At 39.5% G+C, this 27,090-nt stretch overlaps 2 long non-coding RNA genes across 6 annotated transcripts in view; one reads left to right on the top strand and one right to left on the bottom strand.

Moving 5' to 3' along the window:
* Positions 1 to 27,090, top strand: part of LOC132631831 (uncharacterized) — a 47,465-nt gene that overhangs the window by 12,987 nt on the left and 7,388 nt on the right. For 4 of the 5 annotated variants that reach the window (XR_009579093.1, XR_009579090.1, XR_009579092.1 and 1 more), the window contains exon 3: positions 7,543 to 7,595. The exons of the other annotated variant lie outside the window; for it this stretch is intronic. This is a non-coding gene — a long non-coding RNA (uncharacterized LOC132631831). The remainder of the gene's footprint in view (positions 1 to 7,542; positions 7,596 to 27,090) is intronic. 5 annotated transcript variants of the gene reach the window in all.
* Positions 19,531 to 25,783, bottom strand: LOC132631830 (uncharacterized). Its single transcript, XR_009579089.1, has 5 exons — positions 25,400 to 25,783; positions 24,941 to 24,989; positions 21,354 to 23,910; positions 20,895 to 20,943; positions 19,531 to 19,864 (listed from the first exon to the last, which is right to left on the bottom strand). It is a non-coding gene; the product is annotated as an uncharacterized LOC132631830 (long non-coding RNA).

A 27,090-nucleotide genomic window follows, 5' to 3' on the forward strand; every position in this document is an offset into this window, starting at 1 on the left:
TAAATCCAGGAGACACTCACCATACACAGTCTGAGGCTAGGAGATTGCTTGAATAATTGGACATCTACTCCCCTCTTGGCTCCTCGATAGAGAGATGGGTTTTCCTTAAAATCTTTTGCTAAAAAAGCAGCGACATCGACCGAGGCCTGAACGATCTCCTTTTCTAAATTAATTCTTGATGTTTAAAAATGCAAATGGTCCTACGTTGTTCTGAACCAGGACCATAGTTTGTAACCAATTACTCTTGAATTAATGAAAAGCCTCGATATACATAAAACTGCTATCATTATCAGATAATAATAAACTAACTAACCACGAATAATGAACAATAATAAACCTAACCCTACTTTGCCTCGCCTTTTCAGTAGTAACCATAATAAAACAATCGAAAATGTCATGACATGTCGTGAAACGAACGAGGAAAATAGTCAACAGGATTACGAGGAATATGATGAAGTGACAATGATGCTAGAGGGACTGGTAGAAGAGTTGGAAGAATTAGAAGATAAGAAGAAGCCGAATATGGACGAAACCGAGGTAATTAATCTCGGTGACGAGGAAGATGTTAAAGAAATGTGAATCAGTGTTCATCTGAGGGCTCCACAGAAAGAAGAGCTTATGGTTCTATTGAAGGAATATGTGGACGTCTTCGCCTAGTCATATGCAGATATTCCAAGGTTGACCACTAAAATAGTGGCCCACATATTACCCATCAAGGAGGGTTTTGTCACGGTCAAACAAAAGACGCGAACATGTAAGCCAAACATGAGTATCAAGATAAAGGACGAAATAGAGAAACAGATCAAGTCCGGAATAGTGGAGGTGACGTCCTACCCCAATTGGGTGGCCAACATAGTGCCAGTACCCAAGAAGGACGAAAAGATTTCAAATTTGTATGGACTACCGAGATCTCAATTGGGCCAACTGCGCCAAATACGAGCTGCAATCATTCATGGATTGTTTCGTCAGGTACCATCAGATACTCATGAGCGAAGATGATGCACAAAAAACAGCCTTCATCACCCCTTAGGGAGTCTACCATTATAGGGCAATGCTGTTCGGCCTCAAGAACGCCGACGCCACATACATGAGAGCTATGACTACCATATTCCCATGATATGATGCATTGAGAGATTGAAGTCTATGTGGACGAGGTCATCATAAAATCAAGGGAAAGCTCAGAACATACCATGCACTTGCGTAAGTTCTTTGACAAACTTCACAAGTTCAATCTGAGGTTGAACCCTACAAAGTGCGTATTTGGAGTGCCTGCAGGTAAGTTGATAGGATTTATAGTCAGCCGCAGGGGTATTGAACTGGATCCTACCAAAATCAAAGCAATTAAGGAGTTGCCGCCTCCCAAGACTAAGAAAGAAGTGATAAACTTCTTGGGAAGGTTAAACTACATTAGGTGGTTCATAACCCAGTTAACTGTGATTATGCAGCCAATCCTTAAATTGCTCAAGAAAGACGCTACCACAAATTGAAATGAAGAATGCGAAGAGGCATTTGACAAAATCAAGAGATATTTTTCAAATCCTTCCGTCCCGGTGCCACCTAGGCAAGGGAGTCCTCTGTTACTGTACCTGTCAGCATCAAAAAATGCTTTTGGGTGCATGCTCGCCCAACATGATGAAGAGGGAAAAAAGGAACATGCCATTTACTATTTGAGCAAGAAGTTCACATCCTGCGAGGCACGGTATACGCTTATAGAGAAAACCTGTTGTGCTCTGACCTAGATTACCCAAAAGCTGAGGCACTACCTGTCGGTGTTCACCACTCACCTCATATCCAGAATGGATCCCTTGAGATACATTTTACTGCAACCGATGCTCGTAGGAAAATTGGTTAAATGGCAGATGCTACTAAGCAAATTAGACATTGTATACATAGCACGAAAGTCAATCAAAGGACAAGCCCTAGCTGACCTGCTGGCAAAAAGTCCTTCGATAACAAACTTGAACCATTATAGACTTTCTTCCCAGGTGAGAAAGTGATGGTTATGGAAGAAAGGGTGGAAGAACCATACTCAGACTGGAGGCTGTTCTTCGATGGAGCAGTCAATCACAAAGGATTAGGCATCGAGGCAGTGATAATATCAGAAACAGGACAACACTATCTGATGGCCTCAAAGCTCAACTTCAGATATACTAACAACATGGAGGTTATGAGGTATGTATCCTTGACCTCAGGATGGCATTGGACATGAACATATAAGAGTTGTTGGTTATCGGGGACTCTGATTTGCGCATAAATCAAGTGAAAGGAAATTGGGCAACCAAGAATGACAAAATACTCCCATATGTAATTACAGTGCAAAGGTTGTGCGGGAGATTCAAGAGTATCGACTTCAAGCATTCTCCAAGGGCCCAAAATGAGTTTACGGGCGCATTGGCTACGATAGCCTCCATGATTCAGCATCCCGAGAGTACACACATCGATCAAGTACAGATCACAATGAAAGAAGATCAGGCTCACTGCGCCAATGTCGAGGCCAAACCGGAAGTCCATGTTATGTCGACATTAAGGCATACCTGGAGAAGAAAGAATACCCACCAAAAAGTAAATCAAATCAAAAGAAGACTATCATAAGGTTGGCCAATGGATTCTTCCTGAACAAGGAAGTGTTGTACAAAAAGAAACTCGACCTAGGGTTACTCAGATGTGTGGACGCCGAAGAGGCCACGAAATTATTAAAAGAAGTGCACGCAGGGGCATGCGAACACCACATGAATGGATTCATCCTTGCTAAGAAAATCCTGAGGATAGGATATTACTGGATGACCATGGAATATGACTCATGCAAATTCGTACAAAAGTGTCATCAGTGCCAGATACATGGAGACCTGATCAAGGTACCTCCCGCAGAGTTACATGCAATGAGCTCACCTTGGCCGTTTGTGGCATCAGGAATGGACGTCATAGGACCCGTTGAGCCACCAACTTCCAATGGACACCATTTCATCTCAGTAGCCATCGACTACTTTACCAAATGGATGGAAGCAACTTCTCACAAATTGGTAACTAAGAAAATCGTGGCCGACTTTGTCAAGAACAATCTGATATGTAGCTTTGCCATACCCGAATCCATCATCACAGATAACGGTGCTAACCTGAACAGCCATTTGATGAAAGACATTTGTGAGCAGTTCAAGATAACTCACAGAAACTCTACCGCCTACTGACCACAGATGAACGGAGCCATAGAGGCTACCAACAAGAATATAGAAAGGATCCTGAGGAAAAATGATCAACAATCACAAGAATTGGAACTTGCAGTTGCCTTATGCTTTGTTGGGGTACAAAACGACGACACGAAATTCTATCGGGGCAACCCTATATCTCCTTGTCCAAGGTACCAAAGCGGTCAAACCCGCAGAAGTGGAGATCCCTTCACTCAAGATCATCCAAGAGGCGATCTAAATGATGCAAAATAGGTCAGAAATCGCTACCAGCAACTGGTCATGATAGATGAAAAGAGAATGGCGGTTGTATGCCACGGACAGCTGTACAGACAATGAATGTCTCGAGCCTTCAACAAGGGGGTCAGAGCCTGATTTTTCCAAATTAGACAACTCATGCTCAAGCGAGTCTTTCCCCACCAAGAAGAATACAAACGAAAGTTTGCGCCAAACTGGTAAGGACCATACATGGTCAGAAAAGTTCTATCAGAAGGAGTTGTAGTCCTAGCCGGGATGGACGGACAAGAGTGGCCCAATGCTATCAACACCGATGCACTCAAGAGATATTATGTTTAGGATTAATTTGCTTGTAATCACATTATCATTTCCTTGCAATCGTACTTTTGCTTGTAATCATGCCTTGTAATAGAAACAGGAAAAAATAGATCATCTACGTAATGAACTATGCGATGACCTGACTTCCCCACAGTGGGATATGTAGGCAGTACATATCGGACCGGTCACATTATTAGTAAAAACCAAAACTCAGTTGTGTTATTTTTTGAACTACGACCTAAATTCCTGCTGCGACAGGATACGTGGGCTCTTTCGAGCTCAGTCGTCATAAAGGAAAAGCCCAAGAAACCCTTAGGGAACCTCAGAGACAAAAGTCAACGAGTTCAGAATACAAGGATCGACACGTGAGATGGCTAAACGTCAACCCTACACCGGGGCAGAATTTTTGATGGAACCTCAAAAAAAATTGCATAACAAGACAAAGCAAGGGTCGCTCAGAGCAAATCCTGAAACTGGGAAAGAATTTTTTAGAAAGATCTCAAAAATTCTACTAGTTCAGAAGTCAGCAATCATACCTCCCGGGAGAGCCAAAAGACCTCGTTCGAAGAAAATACACGTCATGACACATAAAAACAAAATAAACATTTCTTTGAGGAAAAACAATGCGCGTTTTATAAAAAATTTTACTTTAGATTTTCAAAATTGGCATAAGTGTGTCCCAAAACCATCTTTCGAAATACCGAGTCCAAAGAGGGCTCAAAGGAGCATCAAGAAGGAGACATTGGACGGGAAGACGATGATGCTAATCGGCTTCTTATGAAACTCGCTACTTTTTTGTGAATGCAGGTTTTTAATACGATACACGTACATCATCAACTGGCTTACTCACAGTAAAGGCAAAGAGTAAACTCAGCCGAGAGGCAAAGTACCGGGAGATCACAGCAAGAAATGAGTGACAAAGACACACTCGACCACAAGAGTCACAAAAACAAAAGGATAAAGACAAATCCATCCAAAAGGGTCATGACAAGGACAAAAAGATATATCTGACTAAAAGGGTCACACAAAGAGTGAATGACAAGGACATATCAAGCCAAAAGGGGTCACAATGAATGAGCATAAAGGTACATGCGACCAAAAGGGTCATGAAAAGGATGAAAGGGCATATCCGACCACAAGGGTCAACAACCAAATACAATGGACAAAAGAAAGAATATCCAGCCACAAGGGCCATATTTGTCATCTGCATGCTGAAAGAGCTATTCATATCAAACTGCTGAGAGGGTCATTCATACAAATAGTGGAGAGGACCATTCATATCAAACTGCCGAGAGGGCCATTCATACAAACAAGCCGAGAGGGCCATTCATTTCAAACTGCCGAGAGGGCTATTCATACAAATAGCCGAGAGGGCCATTCACATCAAACTGTCGAAAGGATCATTCATACAAATAGTCGAGAGGGCCATTCACATCAAACTGTCGAAAGGATCATTCATACAAATAGTCGAGAGGGCCATTCATACAAACAAGCCAAGAGGGTCATTCATACAAACAAACCGAGAAGGCCATTCACTTAAATACAACAAAGAATATCTCCGACATTGTCAAATCCAAGATATGAGCATGCAGTCGCTAGAAAGAGGCTAGCTTGCTTAACTAGATCCGGACAAATTACGGAGCAAACATTGAACTTTTTCTTACGCAACCGGTCAAAATAGGGGGCCCATGAGAGTCAAGATCTCCGGCCAGGATTCGGAAGCCATCCGATCTCAAAATCAGCCACACTTTATCTTGTTTTTTTTTCTTTACTAAAAAATCGCAACTGGTCAGATACACATAGGGAAATCTGAATATATTCCCACATAAGGGACATCCTCTTCTCCAGCGAGTCGAACTACACGTGACCTGATTCCCAGAGACTAGGGATATATAGGCAGGCTCAAGACCAGAGAGTCGGTCACACTCTAACAGCTATCCAGAGAAACCACGGTCATAACACTGGTTTCTTGGACTTTTTTACTGAATTACTTAAAAGTCCTTTGTTGAGTCAAACTACAAATGGCTTGAATTCTCGTACAGCTCGAGATATGTAGGAAACCCAAAAACTAGGGTCCGGCCACATATGTGAAAATTGCATGAAAATCAAAGGTAGAATGAGTCAGCTCAGTAAAAAATTAGGGTTAGTTAAATTTTGTTGCTCAGGGATGGTCCCGCCGACCCCGAACACTGAAGGGGCAGTTGTTGACACATAATTTTTAACCTCCCTGAATTTATTTTAATTACTCAGAGTCTTTGGATGACAGATAAAATTATCCATGCATCTTAAAGGGTTTAAATGATTTTGTAAGAAATTGTTTAGGTCAATATCTTACTTTTTTAAATTGATAAAGTGATTTTTATGACATTATACATTATTCAGGAATTAATTGGTATTTTTTTAGACTTAATCAAAAGCAAAACAATTTTGAATAATTATTTACTTAATTGTTAGATTGTCAAAAAGTCAAATTAACAAATGATTTATTCCCTTTTAATCCAAGGAATTTGACTAATTAAGAGAATTAACCATTTTGCCCCTCAATCTCTAATTCGGTGTGTTTGCATAATTTGTTGAAATTAATAAACTGTTTTTAGTACTTAATTGGGTTAATTAATCAATTAGAGGGTCGTTATTGCAAATTGGTTTTAATTATTTAATTGTTCACATTATGGCCACTATTGAACCAATCAATTCATGATTGAGGCAATTGGTGTCATTTTTGCAAATTTGGCTTCCTAGTGACTTTAATTAAAATGACCAAATCCATTGGTTCAAATTAATTAAGGCTATTAGAGTAATTTAATCTTAATTGGCTGATTAGGTTAAGTAGAGTTATAGTTGCAATAGCCAATTTGGATTTAAAACCCATTAAGAATGTATTTGCAAATTGAACCTTTTAGCCATGTTTTAAATTAATTACGTCATAATTTGATTATAACTAAGTACTACAATTAATAATTGGTTTTTTAAATGTTTGTCTGTTTTATTAAAATACCCGTCTGACCCTTACATACGTTTATACGCCTAGTATATGCGAGTATATTTAGGTAATATACAAAAGGGCCCCTTCTCTCTTCTTTTAATTTTGGACCAGGTCCAACCAAAAATGGATCTACCCGGCCCAAAATAATCAAATCAATAGGGGAAAAACCCCTCCCCACATTCATTCACACCAAACACCCAATTCCCCTACCCCTTCTCTCTTTCCTCTTCCATCACAAACCGTAGGCGCCGCCTATATTCTCTCCTCTCTCTCATAGCCAAAAATGGCAAGTGCTCAGAGGTCTCAGACCTCAACCAGATTTTACGCTTTCAAATGCATACAACAATTAATGCTTCAATGTTTTTCACTCAAAATTGCTCCAAACACTGTATTAGTTCCTTTCCTTTAATTTTCAAGTAAAGCAAAGAGAGTTTCTACATCTTGTTGTCATATTATTGATTATATGAATTTGTTTTCATTGGTTCGACAAGGATTGGCTCAGATCGACTCATAGTGGATCAGATCTGACCGTATATGCTTGTTACCTTTAAATCCTAAGCGTTAATTTCCTATATTGAGTGTTTGTTCCTGAGAAATTTTGTTGTCCCACATCGGTTGTTGAAGTCTTTGAATGCAACTTTAGGGGTTCTATACGAGAAAAACAAGTTTGAAACCCTCATTGCTTGAATTTTGAATAAATAACTCGGAAATTTGAGCTCTCAGTTTTAAAATTCTCAAGACTTAACTGTAAAAGAAGATTCTTACTAGTCCAAATATTTATTTACTTGTTTTTCTTTCCTTGTGGGGCTGCGTCTTGAGATTGGAAGCACAAGGTTTTAAAAAAATCTTGATAGAGGCTGCACATAAAAAAGGTAAGCCTTTATCATTTTCTTCCCCTTCTAGTTTATGTTTAATCCCTATTTAAATGTATGATTAGCTCTAGATTAGTAGACTGTTTAGTTAGTTGTTGATATAATGGTTGTTGGGATTCTAGTGTAAAAATGGTTAGCATATGTTTAAATATGATAACTAGTTAACAATTAATCTGGTATTTACTAAGGTAATAGTATAAAACTATTAATTCATATTTTTGTAAGGTTAAGCCAGTCTAATGAGGTGCTCTGTTAGAATAATGGTATGGAGTGCTCCCATCAATTAAATAGTAAACTCAGTAGGCTGATGTGTGAGGTATTAAGGCCTATTTGAACCTTTAATTGAATCCTAAGTGCTATGTAGTTCCTTGAACACTTTGGACAAACTAACCATTGTTAAGCTAGCATTAGACATTAATGAAGTCATGACCATAATAAAATAGGTTTAAAAAGGATAGGAATCAATTGGAAGGTTGCCAGAATGGAAGGTGTAGACTCTTGATGGATCATTAACTGACTAATAATGAATTATGATGGCAAATAGCTTTATAAGTTTGGTCTCTTTAATATCAGGGATAAAATAAGAGAGGGAAAAAAAATGGAGCCATCTTGATTTATATGACCTTGGCATATGCACTGTTTTGATGATATGAATGATTCTATCTAAGGACCAAGCTTTTGATAGCTTAAATCACTTTTAAAAGGCTGAGTCAGTACTCAGGGAAGGGAGAACTTGAATGTTTACTATGTGATTTGCTAAAAATATGAACACCTTGTTTCTTGTGGCCTGTATACGTGTACCTATCTCTTAAGACTTGTCTGGGGTCAATATTCTGATCCAGAGAACTTAATAGTACTAAGAACCTCTAAAGTTTATCTAAATTGAAAGTTTGAGAGACCAGCACTGAAAGTTTAAAAATTAGGTTCCAGTCTGCCTAGTTACTTGTTTACATGTTTTCCTTTCTCTTTTCTTGAATAGCATTAGTTCCCATCCATCTATGTGTATGCTCCATGATTGAAGTCTGTAGAAGAGCCTAAACTAGAACATTAAACCTGAATTCATGTTGTAAACCACAAAGTGCTTTTCATGATCTTATTTGAAGGTGAATTGGGCCAATGGAAATCTGCTTGTTGTGTCCATTTTTTGAAATTGCTCTGAGCCCTTTGACCTGAAACCTATCACGACCAAATTTGGCTAAGTCGTGAGGGCACTTACCTTTCCTACCTCGGTAAGCGAACCCTCAACCTAACGAAATTAAGACATAAATAAAAAAAAATCAATCAAGTAGAAGAGAATAATCACGTAAGTCTTACAATAATATATGATAGAAATAGTGCAGAATATAAGGAAACACCCCCAGGGTCTGGTCTATGCCATACAAGAGCATCTAAATGAAAATATACAAGTCTGGAATATAAATATACATCAATCTGTCAAATTAAGACATGAATAAAAAAATCAATCAAGCAGAAGAGAATAATCACGTAAGTCTTACAATAATATATAATAGAAATAGTGCAGAATATAAGGAAACACCTCCAGGGTTTGGTCTAAGCCATACAAAAGCATTTAAATGAAAATATACAACTCTGGAATATAAATATACATAAATCTGTCAATGTCTCAGAATAGAAAAGTAAGACATAATAAGAGGAGCCTTCAAGGAAGCAAACGTCTCGTGCTCACCCTGTAGACTCGAAGCAGTCCTTATAGCGACTATTAGCCATGACAGACGGAGGAAGACCCAACCAAGTACTCTGCATTCATAAAAGAATGCAGCGAGTGCAGATCAGTACAAAACCACAGTACTGGTAGGTAACATAATCTAGACAATAAAGCAAGATAGGCATATAAATCAACAGTATAAGTCAATCATAATCAGAATCAAGTACACGTCATCGCCTAAGTAGAGCATCTAAACTCAAATGTGCCAAGTATCAATATGTCCAATCAGAAACCAATATCACAAGTAAGACACCCAATCATCTCAATATAAGCCATGATGCAATGCAACCCAATAACGTATGAATGTAAATGCAATGTTGTGTACATATGTACTTCGGATGGAATATCACCACGTCTCGGCAGCACAACCCAAGGTGACTCGCGAAGTCTAAGTGCCACTCTTCCCGGATCTTTGCCCAACAGACATACGAGACTCCGGATCTTCACCCATGAAGGGTTATCACCAGCACCATCCTGGGGGACCCGCGGAGTCCATGCACTCACTCAATCCACGTTTTCGGGACTAACATAAGATACGGACTCTCACATCACTCTCATTTAAAAATCGAGCCCAACTCATCACAGTGTTTCATCAAGTACCAACAATGTATCAACAGTATATCATGAGAATGTGTGCAATGCATGTGTCAACATCAATAATATGATCAATATCACAGGTACCAACATGGCTACACCAACAAAATATCAATGCCACAAGTACCAACGTGGGTACGCCAATAATATATCAATTTCATAAGTACCAACATAGGTATGCCAAAAATATCATGAAAGACTACACAAGTCATATAGAACTCTGTCCTCGAATCAACATCAACCCGTAAAATACTATGATATCCCGATCAAGATAAAACAACAAATTTTAATATCTACTAACAACGCGTGGCATCAAGCCAACACAATAGAACAATCAAGTCACAACATAACAGGGTGGCTAGCCCCAATTATGAAATAAGGTCCAACCTAAGGCAATATCCATCCCAACTTCATACCCGAAGGTTCACATGTTGTCTGACAATATCATCTAAATATATGCTTCACTACACGAAGTCTCACAAAGGGTAAGCCATAAGCTACCTGGATGGCCGAACAACAAACTCCAACAATCACTCTTTAGCCTTGCCCTTCCGCTAACCTCAAGATCAAAGAAGTCTAGGAATATTCGAAATCTAGATTAGAAATCATGAAGAATGATACTTATATTGCCATCATTCAAATTAGGTCAAAACGAACCCTAGAATTTGAGAAAACGGGGCCTACAAGGGCAAAACGGGAATCTTGGGAGTAAATATCAAATTAAACACTAGGTGATGAAAACCCATCAATTAACTGCTAAATTAACTCAAGGATTCACCTAATTTTGAAATTCAAGCAAAACCCCAATTTTGGGTATAAACCCTAACTCTTAGATTCAAGAATTCAACACTAATAATGGAAGATACATGATTAATAACCTTAGACATATCATAACCTAGTATAAACCCTAGCAATTTCATCATTAACAAGAGTAAGTAGAATATCCATTAAAACCCACTTTTTATCTTCCATGACTAAGGAACTAATAAGGAAAGATGAATCCTAAGATGATTAGGAGTAATGAATTAGCAACAGGGTTAGGAGAACTTACCACCAAGAATCTTCACCAATAATCCCCAAGAATAGTTCCCAAGAGCTCAAATTTCAGAATAGTGATAAATGATAGACTAAAGGCTTTTTAATACACACTTAATGAAATACCAGGCCTGATAATGCCACGGCGTCACTGCCCCAGCACCTCCTAAGACTGTCGGGCGGGCAAAACTCACTTGGCCGCTGGGCACTGGCGGACACCAAGTACCAGAATCCCAAATAATTTTCTAAGTCTCAACTGAAGTCCCGACCCACTCCCGAGGCCATATGCTCACAAATCACATCCATAGACCCATATAAAAACACGCTATGAATGGACTCGTAGCCCCATAATTTCCAACGGAGATCTCGTTGACCGAGTCAACCCTCGATACCTCATTTTCAATTTCCCAACCCAAGTCCCAAAATGCGTCCAAGTGCATTGGGAACCGAACTAGATATACACAGAAGTCCTAAATGTCCTCGCTAAGTCAAAAAAAGTCTATTTACCTAAAAGTCAACTTTGAGTCAACTCTTTTTGGCTTAAAGCCCAATTTCACAACAAGTCGCTCGAATCACACCTAGACACCTCAAGAAGCATGTAAAGAGTCCCCTCAGGTCAAAAATGAGCTAACCAAGCTCGAAACGGGGCGGAAATGCCAAAAAGACTATAACGACCAAACGAGTCGTTGCATCAGATATCAATTGAACCATCGCTCGTCCTCGAGTGAAGTAGAGAAAGGAGCGGGAAAAATACCTGAATATGAGAACAACTGGATACCAGCTATGCTTGTCGAACTCGGTCTCCCAATAGCCTCCTCAACAGGACAGTGCTTCCATTGCACCTTCACAGAAGTAATCTCCTTCGACCTTAACTTTCGAACCTGCCTATCCAAGATCGCAATAGAATCCTCCTTATAGGTCAAATTCTCATCAAGTATTATCGAATCCCAACGAACAATGTAAGTACCGTCGGCGTGGTACTTCTTCAGCATAGAAACATGAAAAACTCGATGAACTTCCGCCAAGCCTGGCGGCAAGGCTAACTCATAAGCAATATCGCCTATACGGTCAGCAACCTCAAATGGGCCAATATGCCTGGGGCTCAACTTGCCCCTCTTCCCGAACCTCATAACACCCTTCATGGGTGAAACTTTCAATAGAACCTGGTCATCAACAACAAACTCTAAATGTCGGACCTTTCGGTCCACATACATCTTCTGTCGACTCTGAACTGCCAAAAGCTTGGCCTGAATAACTCTCACTCTATCAAGGGACTCTCTCAACAGATCCATACCCCAAGGTCGAACCCCAAACCCATCAAACCAGCCAACCGAAGATCTACACCTCATACCATATAAAGCCTCAAAAGGCGTCATGCCAATACTCGAATGATAACTGTTGTTGCACGCAAACTCTCCTAATGGTAAGTGCTGATCTCAGTGACATCCAAAATCAATAACACATGCTCTCAACATGTCCTCGAGCACCTGAATGGTCCGCTCGGACTGACTATTGGCATGGGGATGAAAAGTTGTACTGAGATCCAATCGGGTACCCAACTTCTCTAGTTAAGCCCTCCAGAATCGAGAAGTGAAGTTAGTACCCCGATCAGATACAACAAAAATATGGACCCCATGAAATCTCACAATATCCTAAATGCAAAACTTGGCTAAATTCTCTGCAGTATAAGAAATCTGAACCGGAACAAAGTTAGCGGACTTAGTCAACCGATCACCTATCACCCAAATAGAGGCAAACTTGCCTAGGGCCTTCGAAAGACCCACAACAAAATCCATGGCAATCCTTTCCGACTTTCACTTGGGAATGGGCATTCTCTGAAGTACACTGCCGGGTCGCTGGTACTCATACTTTACCAGCTGACAATTCCCACACTTAGCCACGAAATCAACTATAGCCCTCTTTATCCGATACTACCAATAGTTCTGCCTCCAATCACAATACATCTTAATCGCCCCCGAATGAATGGAATATCAAGAGCTATGAGCCTCAGACAAGATCAACTGAATCAAATCACTGACGTGAAGAATGCACACGCGTCCCTTAATCCTCAAAATTCCCTCAGAATCAATCACATCCTGATTGGCCTCATCCCTCAAAACTCTATCTCGAATCTTTCCCAACTGAGCATCCTCAAACTGATGAGTTATCCAATCCAATAAAGATGACCTCGCCTCTACACAAGCCAAAATCCTACCTGGGGCTAAAATATCAAGGCGAATGAAACTATTGGCCAGAGTCTGAACCTCCATGGCCAACGGATGCTCGAAAATAATCAAACGAGCTAAACTCCCCATACTCACTGCCTTGTGGCTCAATGCATCAGCCACAACATTGGCTTTTCCGAGATGATAAAAATAGAGATTTTACAGTTCTTCAGGAGTTCCATCCATCGGCGCTGCATGAAATTAAGATCTCTCTGGGTGAACACATGTTGAAGACTACGGTGATCGGTGAAAACCTCACAATGGATACCGTACAGATAATGCCTCCAAATCTTTAAGGCGGAGACCATGTCCAACAACTCCATATCATGGGTAGGGTAATTCTTCTCATGGATCTTCAACTGACGGGAAACATAAACTATCACTCTACCTTCCTATATCAATACACTCAAACCCATACGGGAGGCATCACAATAGACCGCAAAATCCTTACCCTCCACGGTTAATGCTAAGATCGGAGCTGAAGTCAAAAGAAGCTTGAGATTTTAAAAGATCTCCTCACAATCATTTGACCACTGGAAGGAAACATCCTTCTGAGTCAATCTAGTCAAAGATGAAGCAATGGCAGCAAAACCCTTCACAAAGCGACGATAATAGCTGGCCAAACCCATAAAACTACGAACCTCAGTAACAGTAGTGGGCCTCGCCCAACCCCTCACAACCTCAATCTTCTGCTGGTTAACCATAATCCCATCTTTGGACATAACGTGGCCCAAGAATGCAATAGACTCCAACCAGAACTCACACTTAGAAAACTTAGCAAACATGCTATGCTTCTTCAACAACCCAAGAACAGTATGAAGATGGCTCTCATGCTCCTCTCTACTTTTGGCACCAAGATATCGTCAATAAACACAATCATAAAGGAATCAAGGAATGGCCTAAAGATGCTATTCACCAAAATCATAAATGCTGCCGGGGCATTGAATGGCCTGAAACTAGTCAAATGGATCATCAATACTAGGCATAGGGCACTTGTGTCGAATAGTAAACTTGTTCAGCTGGCGATAATCAATACACATCCTCATGATCCCAACTTTCTTCTTCACAAATAACACAGGAGCACCCCTAGGGCAGACACTCAATCTAATGAACCCTTTGCTCAACAAAATCCTGTAACTTCTCCTTAAACTCTCTCAACTCAGCAGGTGTCATCTAATATAACAGAATAGAGATAAGGCGAGTGCCCGGAGCCAATTCAACACAGAAATTAATGTCACGATCAGGTGGCATACCCGGCAGATCAGATGAGATACCTCCGCGAATTTGCTCTCGATAGAAATAGACTCTAGGGGTGGAGATGCAACAGTCGTGTCTCGCACATGAGCCAAATAGACTAACTTCTTCGCCTGAAGGAAGGAAATGATTTTCTTTAGAGCGGGACTAGGAGTACCCTTCCACTCAAGCCTAGAAATGTCCGGCATGGGTAAGGTAACTGTCTTGGCGTGATAGTCTAAGACCGCGTGATAAGGAGAAATCCAGGACATCCCCAATATAACATCGAAGTCCACCATATCGAGAGTCATCAAATCTACCCAAGTGTCATACCCCATAAAAGTAACCAAACAAGACCGGTAAACTCGATCAACAATCACAGAATCTCCAACCAGAGTAGACACATGAATAGGTGTATCTATGATATGACAAGGAAAATCCCAACCAACAGCATGATATGCAGATACGTACAAATAGGTGGATCTAGGATCAAATAACACAGATGCTGCTCTATGACGGACAGAAATGGTACCTGCAATAACAGCATCTGAGGCCGCTGCCTCGGGCCTACCCAAAAATGAGTAATAATGGGCCCTACCACGTCCAGTCTGAAATCCCCCTCTAGCACTATGGAACCCACCTCTAGCTTCATGGGATCCATCTCTGGAGCCTGAGAACCACCGCGGCCTGACTGAGCGCCGCCCCTATGAGAAGCACCACTTGGACCACCAGATGATGTTGGAGTTCTCTGTGGATAATAATCCCGTCTGAGCCGGGAACACCTCCTAGTATCATGTCCAACCTCTCCACAAGAAAAATAGATCAGAGGGGATGAAGGCTAATAAACTGAAGATGAGGACCCAAATGAAATAACCCTGTCTACTGGTCGAGAAAATAAAATCTCATGAGCTCTCTGTCTAGCTGGCTCATTGGAGGAAACCTGCAAGGCTGAGTGCAGAAGGCGGCCAGAATATGGCTAATACGGCCCAGAAGACTAATTGGCGCCCCTCGAACTAGAACCACCATAACTTCCAGTCTGACGGGGTCTCTTGTCACGACCACCTACAAATGTACGGGCCTTAGCGGCCTCAACCAAAGAAGAATGCTCGATGATGGACCGGAAGGAAGCCTCTATGGCCTCCATCTAAAGATAAGGAATCTGAAGAGGACTGACCAACCCACTAACAAAATGCCTAATTCTATCAGGCTCAGTAAGGATTAAAGTGGTGGAATAACGGGACAGATATATATAACGAGTCACATAGGCCTCCACAGTCATACCCCTCTATTGTAGATGTAGAAACTCCTGCCTACGCGCCTCTCTCAAAGACCGGGGCACATACTTCTCAAGGAAGGCTCGGTAGAACTGAGTCCAAGTCAGGGGAAGGGAACCCTCAGGTTTGCAAGCAATAAAATACCTCCACCATGTCTTCACATCGCCGCGAAATTGATAGGACACATAGTCAACTCTATGGGTCTCCACGATCCCCATCCTATGTAATAGCTCATGCATATTTAGGATGAACTCATAAGCGTCCTCAGAAGAAGTACCCGAAAACTTCGGCGGTGCTAATTTCTTGAACCTCCCACAAGATACTGATCAGACAAGGTCATAACGATGCCTTCCATAGGCCTAAGATCATCACCAGGAGCGGGTACCGCATCGATATGAGGAGCCATAGCTGTGGCGGAGTGTGCTACCTGAGTAGGTCTCTACTCAGGAGTCTGCACCCCAAAGCTGGCCTGTGAACCTCCACCAGGAGTAATAACACTAGCGGCAGCCTACTGGGCATCTAGATGAAGTAAGACCCTAGCCATAGTATCCTGCATGGCCTGATCAGAAGTAACCTCAGGCTGTGTCCGTGCTGGGACCACACCATTCTCTATAGCCTGATCTCGATCCTGCTGATACTCAAGCTCTTGAGATGGAGATATCTAGCGTCGTTGTCCCATCGCAGGAGCCCTGCCCCTAGCTAGGGCAACCCCGTGACCGCTAGCTCTACCGCATCCTCTGGCCGTTGCTTGCCCTCGGGTACCAGTAGTGGCTACGGGCTTTGGTAACTGACCTCGGGCTGTAGTAGCTCGAGACCTCACCATCTGTGAGGGAAAAGATAAGAGTCAGATACCAATTTGATCGTTCCAGATACCAATTAGAATGAAGTAGCACGAAAAAATGAAACAAGGTGAGATTTCCTAAATGCCCTGTAGCCACTCGCAGATAAATACTGAGCTCATCATACTGCTCCACGAGACTCTACTAGACACGCTCTTGTATTATAAATCGGGCAACCTAGGCTCTGATACCAACTTGTCAAGACCCAATTTAGCTAAGTCGTGCGGGCACTTACCTTTCTCACCTCGGTAAGCGAACCCTCAACCTAACGGAATTAAGATAAATAAATAAATCAGTCAGGTGGAAGAGAATAATCATGTAAGTCTTACAATAATATATAATAGAAATAGTGCGGAATATAAGGAAAAGTAAGACATAATAAGAGGAGCCTTAAAGGCAGCGAACGTCTCGTGCTCACCCTGTCGACTCAAAGTAGTCCTGATAGCGACTATCCGCCATGGGAGACGGAGGAAGACCCAACTTGGTACTTTGCATTCATAAAAAAAAGCAGCGAGTGCAGATCAGTACAAAACCATAGTAGTGGTAGGTATCATAGGCCGACTAAGTATAGCTAACATAATCTAGACAATAAAGCAAGATAGGCATATAAATCAATAGTGTAAGTCAAACATAATTGGAATCAAGTACACGTCATCGCCTAAGTAGAGCATCTAAACCCAAATGTGCCAAGTCTCAATATGTCCAATCCGAAACCAATATCACAAGTAAGACACCCAATTATCTCAATATAAGCCATGATGCAATGCAACACAATAATATATGAATGCAAATGCAATGCCATGCAATTCTGTGTACACATGTACTCCAGACGGAATACCCTCACGTCTCAGTAGCACAACCCAAGATGACTCGCGAAGTCTAAGTGCCACTCGTCCCGGATCTTTGCCCAACAGACAGACGAGACTCCAAATCTTTGCCCACGGAGGGTTCTCACCGGCACCATCCTGAGGGACCCACAGAGTCCATGCACTCACTCAATCCACAAGTTCGGGACTAACATCGGATATCGGACTATCACATCACTCTCATTTACAAATCGAGCCCAGCTCATCACAGTGTTTCATCAAGTACCAACAATGTATCAACAGTATATCATGAGAATGTGTGCAATATATGTGTCAACATCAATAATCAGATCAATATCACAAGTACTAACAAGGGTAGGCCAACAACATATCAATGCCACAAGTATCAACATGGTTACGCCAATAATATACCAGTGTCATAAGTACCAACATGATTATGCCAACAATATTATGAAAAACTACAAAAGTCATATAGAACTCTATCCTCGAATCAACATCAACCTGTATGATTCAATGAGCTAACCAAGCTCGAAACGAGGCGAAAATGTCAAAAACACTATAACGATGACTAATCTGTATGATTCAATGTCTTTTCTTGTTTGCATATCATAGAACACTATGATTGCATGCCTAGCTATCATTACCTGATCATTTAGTTTATCTGTATCTCTATGATTCAGTTGGATGGAATTTATGATATGATTATTTGTTGAGTACTTAGACCAGTCTGTGATGGTTTTGTGAAGCTAAAAATGACCTAAGGGATAATATAATGACCCTTTGATTCATCCCATATCTCAGTGTCAACTTAATTAGGCCCTGATAACAAATAATGATCCTCACTTGCACCTAAATGACCTTGTTTGCTTGTGAATACTTGTATCTGCATTTAATGGACACCTAGTTGTGAACAACTTAAGTGATAGAACCTCATATGGTTCTAGGGGACTAAAGGTGAACTAAAAGTCACATGGCTTAGAAGAGTCTTTTAAAAGGTGCTCTGAGGAGAGGGTTAAGGAAGAATCAAGCAATGTGTGGGTTCATAGCACCTTACCTCTATATAAAGAGCACCATGGAACTTCTATGGCTTATGGGATGTATGCTCACCATATAAGGACCTTGAGACCGTATAAACACAATCATTAGACCCAAGGGACTTAAATTGGAAACAAGCTATCAGTAATGAACAACTGCTATAATTAAGTGAAGGATCTAGGTGTATATATGTTTAAATTAGACATTATATTGGAAACAACTCAAGAGAAGCACAGAACATAGAGTTTCATGATTCTTTTCCCCTTAAAGCTCTTTTAAAAAAATGCATGTTTCTGTTTCCTTTGTATCCTTTTATCACTTTGAATTTGCATCTGTATATAGATCTTCCATATCCTTGTCACATATTATAATCATTTAACAAATTGATTGCAATTTGAAGAGCAATCTTGCACCCTCCTTATACACTTAGACTTGTTTGCACTCTGTTTATGCTTGTGTCATGGTTGTTTAAATTATATTTACCCTTCTCTGTGTGCTACATATTCTGTATATGGTTACTTAAACTAGAAAATCTTGATCCTGTCTGCTTAGGTCTACCTATGCCATGTCTACTTAAGTAAAATGTTTTTCTACATACCATAAAATTCTGCATAAAGTCATCCAAACCCAAGGAAAACCATGATTCAGCCTGTGTGTATGTTTGCTTGATTATGCATAAGTCATACACATTTCCTCTATACTATTGCCAATATGTGAGTCATCCTGTCTCATCTTTATGTGACCAGACCTGTAATTGGTTTTATCTAAGTCATATATGCATGCCTGAACTGCAACTGCTTTCTCCACAAATTGCTATGCCTTGCATATGATGTTATATACACAAGAAAAGCTTTGGTTCTGTATCTATAATGCTTGTTTGTTTATACCATGGATGCCATGTATTGTATGCCTCATTTCCTGAACCTATTACTGGTTCTTTAGAACTTTCCATTGGATGATTCATTGTGTTGTGTGAAATATTGGTTAGTTTGTGAGATTACCCGCATGTCTAAATGGAACCTACAGTCATGAGAAAGTGTTGGAATTTGGGCATTGATGTTAATATATGAATATACAACCTTATCTAGTTTTAGAATTTGTTTAATTAACCCATTATTATAGCCCGCATTTTATACGTTCGGAAATTTCGAGGTATCTTTATAACGATTATGAAAACTTTCAATCAAATAAGTACTTTAAACCAATTGAAATCATCTAAAATACATACTCTTTTAAAATCCACAAATGACTTAATTGACATCACTTTGTCGACATCTCGACAAACATACCACAGGACACTGTCTGCAAAAGTCTCTAAGAAGTAAACTGAACATTATGAGTGAGGACAGGGCCCTGACATACCCATAATCATGCATATCTATACATGACTCAGCACAACTCCAGAATGAGGTGGAACATGTCAATCTCAGCTGACGTCCAAGCATCCTAGCCATACACTTAACCTGCCAAACAATCTGGGGCTGCGGGCATGAACGCAGCGTCCCCAGGCAAAAGGACGTCAGTACGGACAATGTACTGAGTATGTAAGGTGGTAACAAATCATAATCATAATTTGACTAGAGAAGAAATCATAATCTAACTGAATACCTGCAGCCTGCGCTGGAAGAAACATAAATGTGCACACAAAGTCTCAAAACAATCTTTAAGTAAATAATGCCATCTAACACACATGTCGCTTCCGATATGTTAAAAGAATGGTCCCTTCAGACAGCCGCTTCCGGCAAGTATCAGATTAGTCCCTTCGGGCGGCCGCTTCCGGCATAATAATGATGGCCCCTTGGGGCAGCCGTTTCCGGCTTAATAACGATGGCCCCTTCGGGCAGCCGCTTCTGGCTTAATAACGATGGCCCCTTCGGGCAACCGCTTTCGTCTTAATAGCGATGGCCCCTTCGGACAGCCGCTTCCGGCTTAATATCAACTCAAACTCAATACACAAATATCAATTTTAATTCATATCATAAGTCACTAATCAAGTCATCACAATCCAGTTATTAGCCTTAGTCTTTCATAAGAAGTTATCAAATTTGTATCTCACTATACTTAGGAGAACATACTTCCAGGTTTGAGGGTAGAATTGTTATGTAATTCTTACTACTTATATTTTACTCAATTTCATCTTATTTACCTATCCAAAGAATAAATGATCATATCAATACAAAGGGATGATTATACTATGGAATGTAAATATAAATCGTAAATGAAATGAAGTAGTAAAATCTCACACCCCCTTCGGAATGGTTTTGAAAATCAAACTTTATGTTTCCTTTATTATAAAACTCATTTCCTCGAAATCATTAGTAAAACCATATACACAACTCAACTTGGCAACTTATGGGTGTTCCTTTTGGAACAGAATAGGAGTACAATATCAATAAGCCATCACAAGAAACATTTAGACCTTACTCGTCTAAGAATGGAATCATATGGAATACATATAGAACGAATAACAACAAGAATCATGCCAAAGGAAGAAAGGTTTGCCTTACATACCTTGTCGCTTCCCAAGTTAACCATAACTTAGGTCTCCGGTTTCACCAATCTACAAACAATACCAAATATGCAAATAATCCAGTTAGGATACTTTTTCAAACAAATCCTTAATTACTTAGAAATCTAACGATATTCGGGTAGCATCTTCCTTAAAAATTTAATAATCCTTATGATTCCAATTTATCCAAAATATCAATTGCAATACCAATAACGATATCAACAAACACATATCCAAATAGAATCAAATCCTTTCTTAAATCACCTCTAAAACAGCCCAACAACTAGAACAATCTATCTTCAACTTCCGACCGCCAATTTGAAAAATACTAATTCAACAACCAAATCAAGACTTGAATATACTCAAATACACTTACGACTTCCAATCACCGTTTTATCCGTAGAATATATGTGGAATATTCATAAGTTTTATATACAAAGGGAAGGAAAAACTTTACATACCTTGAAATATTTCCAGATTAACGATAGCACCGCGTGTTTGAAGCAACTAAACGAATGTCTATTTGTCGTGCTGAAAATGGACCAACGAGACCAAAGTCGTGACCAATCTTCTGTTCGTTTTTGTTTGTCATGGCTCCGCAGAGAGCAGGCCTATTTTATTAAATTCCATATCACTAAAAATGAGAGCTTAAGTGAAGAATATCTCTATTTATGGCCATGGCTCCACACAATTAAAGACATGACTTTATCACTAAGAAATCGGCTATAAAGATGCCACCAACATGACAATTTGTACTACTCACTTGCTGCTTCTTGCTGTAAAGCCACGTGGGGACATCCTTGTCACCTTGCAATTATCTACAAATCCTCATTTAACTCATTTGTCTCCTTGTTTCCACGTGGCACTATGCACTTTCAAGTGCACTTGACTCATCACACTATAAGAACGTAGTGCTATCATATTGTTTAGCTACTGCCACGTATTGGAGAGGTGGCATTTGTTCAATTTATTTAATTTTATACCTCCACGTAAAATCCAACATCTAACCAATTATACACATAATTAATTTCTTGATCTCAATTCACTTTAATAGCAATTATTTTTAATGCACTTCATATATTCATTGCCATGATTATGTGATATAGCACTAGTCCATAGTCTCTTTTGATACACATAAAATATTATTCTCAATCACCGTGATCACACTTGTTAAGCCCTAAATTATTTTGGGACCTCAAACTCTTTGTACACTGAGCTCTCGATTTTCATCCTTGAGTATGATCGAATTCTCCGGGCTTGGTAAATTTGCTCATGTTGGACGATTAAATGTTCTAGTCCAAAAATACGGGGTATTATAGCTTGGACCGTATTTCACTCAAATAAATGTTGAAACTCGACAAAATTTATTTTCTTCGATTGGTTTAACTTCAAATCCTTACGATACATGTGTACCATCACTTTAACCTCCTATAAGCTTGGGGGATAACCTCGTATCCATTACTAATATCATTTAACTCGCACACTTTCCAACGCATGAGAATACGGGATGTAACATCCTTCCCCTCTTAGAAACATTCGTCCTCGAATGTTAAATGAAGACTAATACTCATATCCAATTCCAACACTTACTAATATCACGTTACTCCCTTTCCTCAAACACATATAATCATGTTTCTTTCTCTTCCTTGTTTCATTCTTTACTCGTTAAAGCTTACTTTTTTTTTTTTTTTTTTTTTATACTAACTCACTTCTCGAATGACTCCTTGCTTATCATTGCTTCCCCTCTTTTGTCTCTTCCAGTAATCTTATCACATTATTCGAATAACATTAATCTTAGTTCATCAACCTTACTTCTAATCCCCGAGAGAACTTAACTTAACCCTCGACTCACGTCTATATCCTCGAGTAATTTCAACCTAACTCTCAAACTCATTCTGAACCCATCTCATAACCCTCCTTTCAGTCGATTTACAACTATTATTAATCTTTCATTCTTCAGTTTACACTTGTGTATCTTACTGCTCATAGCACACATATATATACTGATCACAATCAATTTTTAACCAAATTTTGGCAGAACCTCCTTTGTAATTTGTACTACCCACCTGTACACAGCTAACCAACAAGCCTCACAGGGCAACAATCAAAATATATCAACTTGCCTCACAGGGCCACAATCATATTACAACACCCTATATATACCTGTACAAATGCTCTTCACAATGGCATTCTCAATTCGCTAAGAAGCATACCTTTCTTACTGCAATCCTTAACCTGCATCACTTACCTCAAATAGCAATCATTAATCATCAGAGAACTTATCTTTCTTACGAACAATTCCAATTTCGCAATCATGGCTGCACTTTACAATCTCTTAATCAAAATTCAAATCTTAAAATTAGCAGCAAGGATTCAAGGCCTATAACACAATTCTATAGCACAATTTATGGCCTGAATGAAGGGAAACCATCCTAGATTCCCTGTAGCCTCCTGTTCATAAGTGTGGTCGACAACACACCCATGATGAACAAGACTCTACCTGACACGACTTTGCAGACAACCCCTAGAACGAACTGCTCTGATACCACTTTGTCACACCCTAACAGTGTTAGGGCATGACGGGCACCCGACTCTAATCAGAGTCGAGCGAACCCTTAGACATTCGCTCTATCAAATCATATCATTTCAAAAACTTTTAAGAATATAAAACTTTTCCAAATAGAAATCATTATCTTTATAACGATTATGAAAAATTTTAATCAAATAAGTACTTTAAACCAATTAAAATCATCTAAAATACATACTCTTTTAAAATCCACAAATGACTCAACTGACATCACTTTGTCGACATCTCGACAAACATACCACAGGACATTGTCTGCAAAAGTCTCTAAGAAGTAAACTGAACATTATGAGTGAGGGCAGGGCCCTGACATACCCATAATCATGCATATCTATACATGACTCAGCACAGCTCCAGAATGAGGTGGAACTTGTCAATCCCAGCTGACGTCCAAGCATCCTAACTATACAGTTAACCTGCCAAACAATCTGGGGCTGCGGGCATGAACGCAGCGTCCCCAGGCAAAAGGACGTCAGTACGGACAATGTACTGAGTATGTAAGGTGGTAACAAATCATAATCATAATTTGACTACAGAAGAAATCATAATCTAACTCAATACCTGCAGCCTTCGCTGGAAGAAACATAAATGTGCACACAAAGTCTCAAAACAATCTTTAAGTAAATAATGCCATCCAACAAACATGTCGCTTCCGACATGTTAAAAGAATGGTCCCTTCGGACAGCCGCTTCCGGCTAGTATCACATTAGTCCCTTCGGACGGCCGCTTCCAGCATAATAATGATGGCCCCCTGGGGCAGACGCTTCTGGCTTAATAACGATGGCCCCTTCGGGCAGCCGCTTCCGGCTTAATAACGATGGCCCCTTAGGGCAGCCGCTTCTGGCTTAATAACGATGGCCCCTTCGGGCAGCCGCTTCCGACTTAATATCAACTCAAACTCAATACACAAACATCAATTTTAATTCATATCATAAGTCACTAATCAAGTCATCACAATCCAGTTATTAGCCTTAGTCTTTCATAAGAAGTTATCAAATTTGTATCTCACTAGACTTAGGAGAACATACTTCCAGGTTTGAGGGTAGAATTGTTATAAAATTCTTACTACTTATATTTTACTCAATTTCATCTTATTTCCCTATCCAAAGAATAAATGATCATATCAATACAAAGGGATGATAATACTATGGAATGTAAACATAAATCGTAAATGAAATGAAGTAGTAAAATCCCGCACCCCCTTCGGAATGGTTTTGAAAATCAAACTTTATGTTTCATTTAGTATAAAACTCATTTCCCCGAAATCATTAGTAAAACCATATACACAACTCAACTTGGCACCTTATGGGTGTTCCTTTTGGAACAGAATAGGAGTACAATATCAATAAGCCATCACAAGAAACATTTAGACCTTACTCGTCTAAGAATGGAACCATATGGAGTACATATAGAACGAATAACAACAAGAATCATGCCAAAGGAAGAAAGGTTTGCCTTACATACCTTGTCGCTTCCCAAGTTAACCATAACTTAGGTCTCGGGTTTCACCAATCTACAAACAATACCAAATATGCCAATAATCCAGTTAGGATACTTTTTCAAACAAATCCTTAATTACTTAGAAATCTAACGATATTCGGGTAGTATCTTCCTTAAAAACTTAATAATCCTTATGATTCCAATTTATCCAAAATATAAATCGCAATACCAATAATGATATCAACAAACACATATCCAAATAGAATCAAATCCTTTCTTAAATCACCTCTAAAACATCCCAACAACTAGAACAATCTATCTTCAACTTCCGACCGCCAATTTGAAAAATGCTAATTCAACAACCAAATCAAGACTTGAATATACTCAAATACACTTACGACTTCCAATCACCGTTTTATCCGTAGATTATATGTGGAATATTCATAAGTCTTATATACGAAGGGAAGGAAAAGCTTTACATACCTTGAAATATTTCCAGATTAACGATAGCACCGTGTGTTTGAAGCAACTAAACGAATGTATATTTGTCGTGATGAAAATGGACCAACGAGACCAAAGTCATGACCAATCTTCTGTTCGTTTTTGTTTGTCATGGCTCCGCAGAGAGCAGGCCTATTTTATTAAATTCCATATCACTAAAAATGAGAGCTTAAGTGAAGAATTTCTCTATTTATGGCCATGGCTCCACACAATTAAAGGCATGACTTTATCACTAAGAAATCGGCTATAAAGATGCCACCAACATGACAATTTGTACTACCCACTTGCTGCTCCTTGCTGTAAAGCCACGTGGGGACATTCTTGTCACCTTGCAATTATCTACAAATCCTCATTTAACTCATTTGTCTCCTTGTTTCCACGTGGCACTATGCACTTTCAAGTGCACTTGACTCATCACACTATAAGAACGTAGTGCTATCATATTGTTTAGCTACTGCCACGTATTGGAGAGGTGGCATTTGTTCATTTTTTTTTAATTTTATACCTCCACTTAAAATCCAACATCTAATCAATTATACACATAATTAATTTCTTGATTTCAATTCACTTTAATAGCAATTATTTTTAATACACTTCATATACTCATTGCCATGATTATGTGATATAGCACTAGTCCATAGTCCCTTTTGGTACACATAAAATGTTATTCTCAATCACCGTGATCACACTTGTTAAGCTCTAAATTATTTCGGGACCTCAAACTCTTTGTAGACCGAGCTCTCGATTTTCATCCTTGAGTATGATCGAATTCTCCGGGTTCGGTAAATTTACTCATGTTGGACGATTAAATGTTCTAGTCCAAAAATACGGGGTATTATAGCTTGGACCGTATTTCACTCAAATAAATGTTGAAACTCGACAAAATTTATTTTCTTCGATTAGTTTAACTTCAATTCCTTACGATACATGTGTACCATTACTTTAACCACCTATAAGCTTGGGGGATAACCTCGTGTCCATTACTAATATCATTTAATTCGCACACTTTCCAACGCATGAGAATATGGGATCTAACATCCTTGATAGGATATAGCGTGATCCTTGAATCTCGGAGTATCATTGCTACACACATCTATCTTTTCTCAAATATTCCCAAACACCGCATATTGGCATGCAAAGGTTCGGGTGCGGAGAGCGACACCTAATGATGATCTCCAGTTTGTTTCCGAGACTTCGATCAGCAGGCGAGTGAATATCAAAGCGTGTCTATATCCCTCTTTCCACGTGGCAAATTATTGTTTCCGACGAGTGAATATCAAAGCGTGTCTTTATTCCTCTTTCCACATGGCAAATGATTGTTTCCGACACATTTCTACCAATACAAATTCGTCATAATTTTAAAATTTCCTTTTCTCTATTTATTTAGTGTTGCAGTCATAAATATATCATTATTCTGTGGCTATGTAGCTATGAAAGATCATTAAAAATTATTATTATTAATTTATGAAAACTAAATACACCAATAGCACCACAAAATTTTAATATGAGCATTATTTAAAATTAAATTCTTAGACATATGAAATACTTTTATGTACTTATTAGAAATAATTAAGGACCAAAAACATAATATCTCTACAACCATTTAAGTCATCAATATGAATATTTTTTTTTAAAAAAATAGGTGATTACAAGAAATTACTCTGAGAACTTGT

The sequence above is a fragment of the Lycium barbarum genome, chromosome 3, assembly GCF_019175385.1.
Source record: "Lycium barbarum isolate Lr01 chromosome 3, ASM1917538v2, whole genome shotgun sequence".
Lineage (NCBI taxonomy): Eukaryota > Viridiplantae > Streptophyta > Magnoliopsida > Solanales > Solanaceae > Lycium > Lycium barbarum.